Source organism: Lithobates pipiens, unplaced genomic scaffold, assembly GCF_037356315.1.
Source record: "Lithobates pipiens isolate NorthernLeopardFrog02 unplaced genomic scaffold, aLitPip1_a1.2 Scaffold_22, whole genome shotgun sequence".
Classification (NCBI taxonomy): domain Eukaryota; kingdom Metazoa; phylum Chordata; class Amphibia; order Anura; family Ranidae; genus Lithobates; species Lithobates pipiens.
Window position 1 is genome coordinate 275,932,609 of NW_027507784.1, and position 6,000 is coordinate 275,938,608.

The 6,000-nt window shown below is 44.7% G+C and overlaps 1 protein-coding gene across 2 annotated transcripts in view; it reads right to left on the bottom strand.

The window, feature by feature from the left end:
* The window catches only part of PRKAR1B (protein kinase cAMP-dependent type I regulatory subunit beta), a 372,623-nt gene extending 369,981 nt beyond the window's left edge, over nt 1-2,642 (bottom strand). The window contains exon 1 of one of the 2 annotated variants that reach the window (XM_077449057.1): nt 2,497-2,642. The gene's annotated coding sequence lies outside the window, so the exon portion shown is untranslated. Of the gene's footprint in view, nt 1-2,350 lie in introns of both variants that reach the window. The other variant, XM_077449058.1, reaches the window with a different exon arrangement.
* Nucleotides 2,643-6,000: the final 3,358 nt, after the last annotated feature.

The following is a 6,000-nucleotide window of genomic DNA, read 5'->3' on the forward strand; positions in this document are numbered from 1 at the left end:
TTACCTGAACAAGCTGAAATTAAAAGCTGATTGGCTACCATTTACCCCTGCACCAGGATCTGAGTGCACCAGCTTTAGTAAATCCTCCCCAAAGATTAGAGCTGCACAATTAATCGTCAAGAATTGTTATCGCGATCTTGACTAAAGTGTTTCACAATTCTTTCTATGCAAAGAATTCTCTCTGCTCTTCTGAAGCCACAGCCCTCAAAAGAAAGGAAGAGAAAAACTGTGCAGTCTGCCAACAATCAAAACATTCTTTATCGGTTGAACTTAAGTATAAACATTGTAACAATTTGTCAATGGAATAGACTTTATGTTAGAGCTGGTTCACACAGGGGCGACTCGTCAGGCGACTTAGCCGCCTGACAAGTCGCGTACCGTTCTGTGCAATGGAACCATTCTAATCGGAGCGAATCAAGTCGCTCCGACTTAGAAAAAGGTTCCTGTATGACTTTTGGGGCGACTTGCATTGACTTCTATACAGAAGTAATTTTGCAAGTCGCCGCTAAAGTCGGATCCCGGTCGCCTGAGGCAGTCACGCTGCAAGTCGTGCTGCCTCAGTGTGAACACGGGTCTAAGTGAAAAAAGTTTAACCACTTAAACAATAAACCTTTTTCTGACATTTGTTGGTTTCAAGTTAAAATCATTTTTTTTTTCTAGAAAATTACTTAGAACCCCCAAACATATATATTTTTTTAGTAAACACCCTAGAGAATAAAATGGTGGTTGTTGCAATATTTTATGTCACACTGTATATGCGCAGCGGCCTTTCCAGAAAAAAATGCCTCTAATGCCACATTTGTATGTGCATATACGTGTGTACTGCGTTAAGATGCGTATTAGCGAAACTCATTTTATTGGCTAGAATATTCATTTATTCTAGCCACTAGAATAAATGTAGGCACATAAGCATTTGCTTAGGTGTGTCAATACTTTACGTGCGTAAATTATGCTGGAAAACTCCTCTCTGAACGCATTTTTGGGGCATTTTTCTTTTATGCCCCTAGACGCTGATTTAAAATACGACTGTAAATGACACTAGGGGGGTTATTTACTAAAGGCAAATCTGTTTTGCACTACAAGTGCAAACTGCAAGTGCAAAGTGCACTTAAAATTGCACTGAAAGTGCACTTGGAAGTGCAGTCGCTGTAGACCCGAGGGGGACATGAAAGGAAAATAAAAAACAGCATTTTAGCTTGCACATTGGATAATAAAATCAGCAGAGCTTCCCCTCATTTCAGATCTTCCTCTCAGATTTACAGTGACTACACTTTCAGTGCAATTTCAAGTGCACTTTTTGCACTTGTAGTTTGCACTTGTAGTGCAAAGTGGATTTGCCTTTCGTAAATAACCCCCAATGTGTATATGCCCATTAGATAACCTAGAGCTGCTTTCAGAGGCATAAAAAAAAACACCAGATGCCCTTATCAGCAACGTTTTTTCTGCCTGTGCATGAGCCCTTAAGCTGCAAAGGTACGCATGCTCCTGCCGCAGCTGCATTGTGGTGCAACATAAATGATCCCCCTGTCGTGTTCAAGTGAATGGAGCCACATTGCAAATGTAAACAAGGCATGCAGTGGCGTGGGCCTTTAGAGGTTAAAAAGGCAGCAAAGAGGCCCGTGCTTAATGCCCTCTGAAAAGTGATCCACCATGAATGGCTCTTGGAGTAAATGAGCCCCTATGGTGTGAACAGGGCACACAGAAAACAACTATTTTCTATGTGTGCTTGCGTTGAGCCCCCCCGTTTCCTTCAATGACTTTAGAAAAAACACTAAAACACGGTCCACTGTCTGCAGGGCCGCCAAGGGCCACATAGTAAGTATCAGAGGGCCACAGATTGGCGTGGCGCATTCTACCTGTTACAGCTGTCAGCCAAATCCCACACAAATTACAGATTATAAGTACAATGAAAGTTCCAATGGATGGCAGACAGATCCATGTCCAGCACACACCATGAGAGCCGATCCAGGATGTGACAGCTGTGTGTTTACCATCTGTGTGTATGTTTGATGAGAGGAGCTAGGCCATCACTGCACCATAACATCTGTGTCTGATCACATCACCACCACTGCACACCATGCAAACCTCACAGGGATCAACAGATGTGGGAAGCAGGAGGATGAGGATGACAGGTCATAAATAGGACAGAAGACCACACAGACATTGCAGTTGTTTGCAGGCAGAGGCATGGCAGGAATGTGTGAGCTGTGATCAGCAGGCAGAGGAGGGGTTGTTTACACTGCAGAGCTGCTGTCACAGAATGGCCATTGTGTCGGTGCGATGGGGGAAGATGTGTTAGTAAATAGGGTGTGATGGTGCTGGGATGGAGGTGCAGCATTGGGGTCCTTACCGTTAGGTATCCAGGGAGGAAGGAAGAGGAGGAGCTGGAGGTGGAGGATGCTGAACGATGCAGATCGGTGGTGGTGGTGGGGGGAGGGGAGAGGGGTCGGGGGTACTCTGATTTCAGATCGGGAAGGTTGGGGCGTCGTAGCTTACCGGTGCAGCGATCGGGAAGTATATGGGGCCCCGGGCTTCCAGCGCTGACACTGCTGATGATGACGTCACACGACCTCGTTTTCGAGCATCCCTCTCTGCAGCTTGTCACCGCTCTGTCCCTGCTAGTACTGTCACTGCACTCTATTCCATACCTACTGATTACACTGACACTGCACTCTACCTAGTGATTGTACTGTCACTGCACACTATTACCTGTTGATTGCACTTCCACTGCACACTACCTGTCATCTGATGATTGAACTGCTACTGCACACTACCTGTCATCTGATGATTGAACTGCTACTACACACTACATGTCATCTGATGATTGCACTTCCACTGTACACTACCTGTTATCTGCTGATTGCACTGCTACTGCACACTACCTGTCATCTGATGATTGAACTGCTACTACACACTACATGTCATCTGATGATTGCACTTCCACTGTACACTACCTGTTATCTGCTGATTGCACTGCTACTGCACACTACCTGTCATCTGATGATTGAACTGCTACTACACACTACATGTCATCTGATGATTGCACTTCCACTGTACACTACCTGTTATCTGCTGATTGCACTGCTACTGCACACTACCTGTCATCTGATGATTGCAATTCCACTGCACACTACCTGTCATCTGATGATTGCACTTCCACTGCACACTACCTGTCATCTGATGATTGCACTTCCACTGCACACTACCTGTCATCTGATGATTGCAATTCCACTGCACACTACCTGTCATCTGATGATTGCACTTCCACTGCACACTACCTGTTATCTGCTGATTGCACTTCCACTGCACACTACCTGTCATCTGATGATTGCACTTCCACTGCTCACTACATGTCATCTGATGATTGAACTGCTACTGCACACTACCTTTCATCTGATAATTGCGCTGCTACTGCACACTACCTGTCATCTGATGATTGCGCTGCTACTGCACACTGCCTGTCATCTGATGACTGAACTGCTACTGCACACTACCTGTCATCTGATGATTGCACTTCCACTGCACACTACATGTCATCTGATGATTGCACTTCCACTGCTCACTACATATCATCTGATAATTGCACTTCCACTGCACACTACCTGTCATCTGATGATTGCACTTCCACTGCACACTACATGTCATCATGATTGCACTTCCACTGCACACTACGTGTTATCCGATGATTGTACTGCTACTGCACACAACCTGTCATCTGATGATTGCACTTCCACTGCACACTACCTGTCATCTGATGATTGCACTTCCACTGCACACTACCTGTCATCTGATGATTGCACTTCCACTGCACACTACGTGTCATCTGATGATTGCACTTCCACTGCTCACTACCTGTCACCTGATGATTGCACTTCCACTGCACACTACATGTCATCATGATTGCACTTCCCCTACACACTACCTGTCATCTGATGATTGCACTTCCACTGCACACTACATGTCATCATGATTGCACTTCCACTGCACACTACGTGTCATCTTATGATTGCACTACTACTGCACACTACATGTCATCTGATGATTGCACTTCCACTGCACACTACATGTCATCTGATGATTGCACTTCCACTGTACGCTACATGTCATCTGATGATTGCACCTCCACTGCACACTACCTGTCATCTGATGATTTCACTTCCACTGCTCACTACATGTCACCTGATGATTGCACTTCCACTGCACACTACATGTCATCATGATTGTACTTCCACTGCACACTATCTGTCATCTGATGATTGCACTTCCACTGCACACTACTTGTCATCTGATGATTGCACTTCCACTGCTCACTACATGTCATCATGATTACACTTCCACTGCACACTACGTGTGATCTGATGATTGCACTGCTACTGCACACTACCTGTCATCTGATGATTGCACTTCCACTGCACACTACATGTCATCATGATTGCACTTCCACTGCACACTACATGTCATCTGATGATTGCACTTCCACTGCACACTACGTGTCATCTGATGATTGCACTTCCACTGCACACTACATGTCATCATGATTGCACTTCCACTGCACACTACATGTCATCTGATGATTGCACTTCCACTGCTTACTACATGTCACCTGATGATTGCACTTCCACTGCTCACTACATGTCACCTGATGATTGCACTTCCACTGCACACTACATGTCATCATGATTGCACTTCCACTGCACACTACGTGTCATCTCATGATTGCACTGCTACAGTACACTACCTGTCATCTGATGATTGCACTTCCACTGCACACTATCTGTCATCATGATTGCACTTCCACTGCACACTACCTGTCATCATGATTGCACTTCCACTGCACACTACCTGTCATCATGATTGCACTTCCACTGCACACTACCTGTCATCATGATTGCACTTCCACTGCACACTACCTGTCATCTCATGATTGCACTGTTACTGCACACTACCTGTCATCTGATGATTGCACTTCCACTGCACACTGACAAGTATTTGTACTTTTTTTTTTTTTTGTAAATGGAACGCACTGCACTGGTGTGAACTATGCCATTGGAACCCATACAACCTACTTTCCATGCGTTTTTGATGCAGAAGAAAAAGCACCACACTGCAATTGGTGTGAACAGGCCCTGATTCTTGATAGAAGTGCATCAAAAGTTCCTAGAGAAAGATTGTTGTTGCAATCTGAAGGCCCTTGATGCAACTGAAAATTAATTGGAAGGTTCTTAAGAAAGATTGCTATTGTAACTGAAACATGTCCAAAGGGCTCTGATGTAATTGAAATGCATCAGTGGGCACTTGAGAAAGATTGGCAATGCATTCAAAATGCGTTGGTAGGTCCTTGAGAAATATTGGCATTGTAAATAAAATGCATCTAAAGGCCCTTAAGAAAGATTGTTGATGCAGTTTAAATGCCACTGGGATCTGCAGCAATTACCGGAGTATCAGTGGCTTCTGCATCTCTACCACATACAGTGGAACCTTGGTTTACGAGTAACGTGGTTAACGAGTGTTTTTTTTGAAAGACACGCAACTTTTTTTAAAATTCTGACTCGGTTTTGCGAGTGTTGTCTTGCAAAAGAGCAGAATTTAAGCTAATGGTGTATGCAATATCGCATTTGGCCAGAGGTGCGGGGGCGCCGTTGACGCTCAGAACAGTTCGGAGCCGTTCAGAAATACTCGGAAACATTCGGAAATACTGTGTTTTCTGAAGCTTTCCGAGTTCTGCCGAGCTGTCCCCGTGTATTTCCGAGACTCTTCGGCACCCCCCACCTCTGGCCACATGCAGCATTGCATGCAATAGAAGTTAATGCGGAACTAATTATTTCCATGATAGTAGGGTCCAGGTTCCGACAGATTACACACTTCCCTTCCCAGCTAATCTTTTTTGGATATAATGAGTTCCGATCTGGTCTGTTGGAATTACATCAGTAACTATTTAGAAGCAGGGCTTTACATGTAATGTGGGCAGCATTGGTGGATCAGGAATAGATACATTTTACA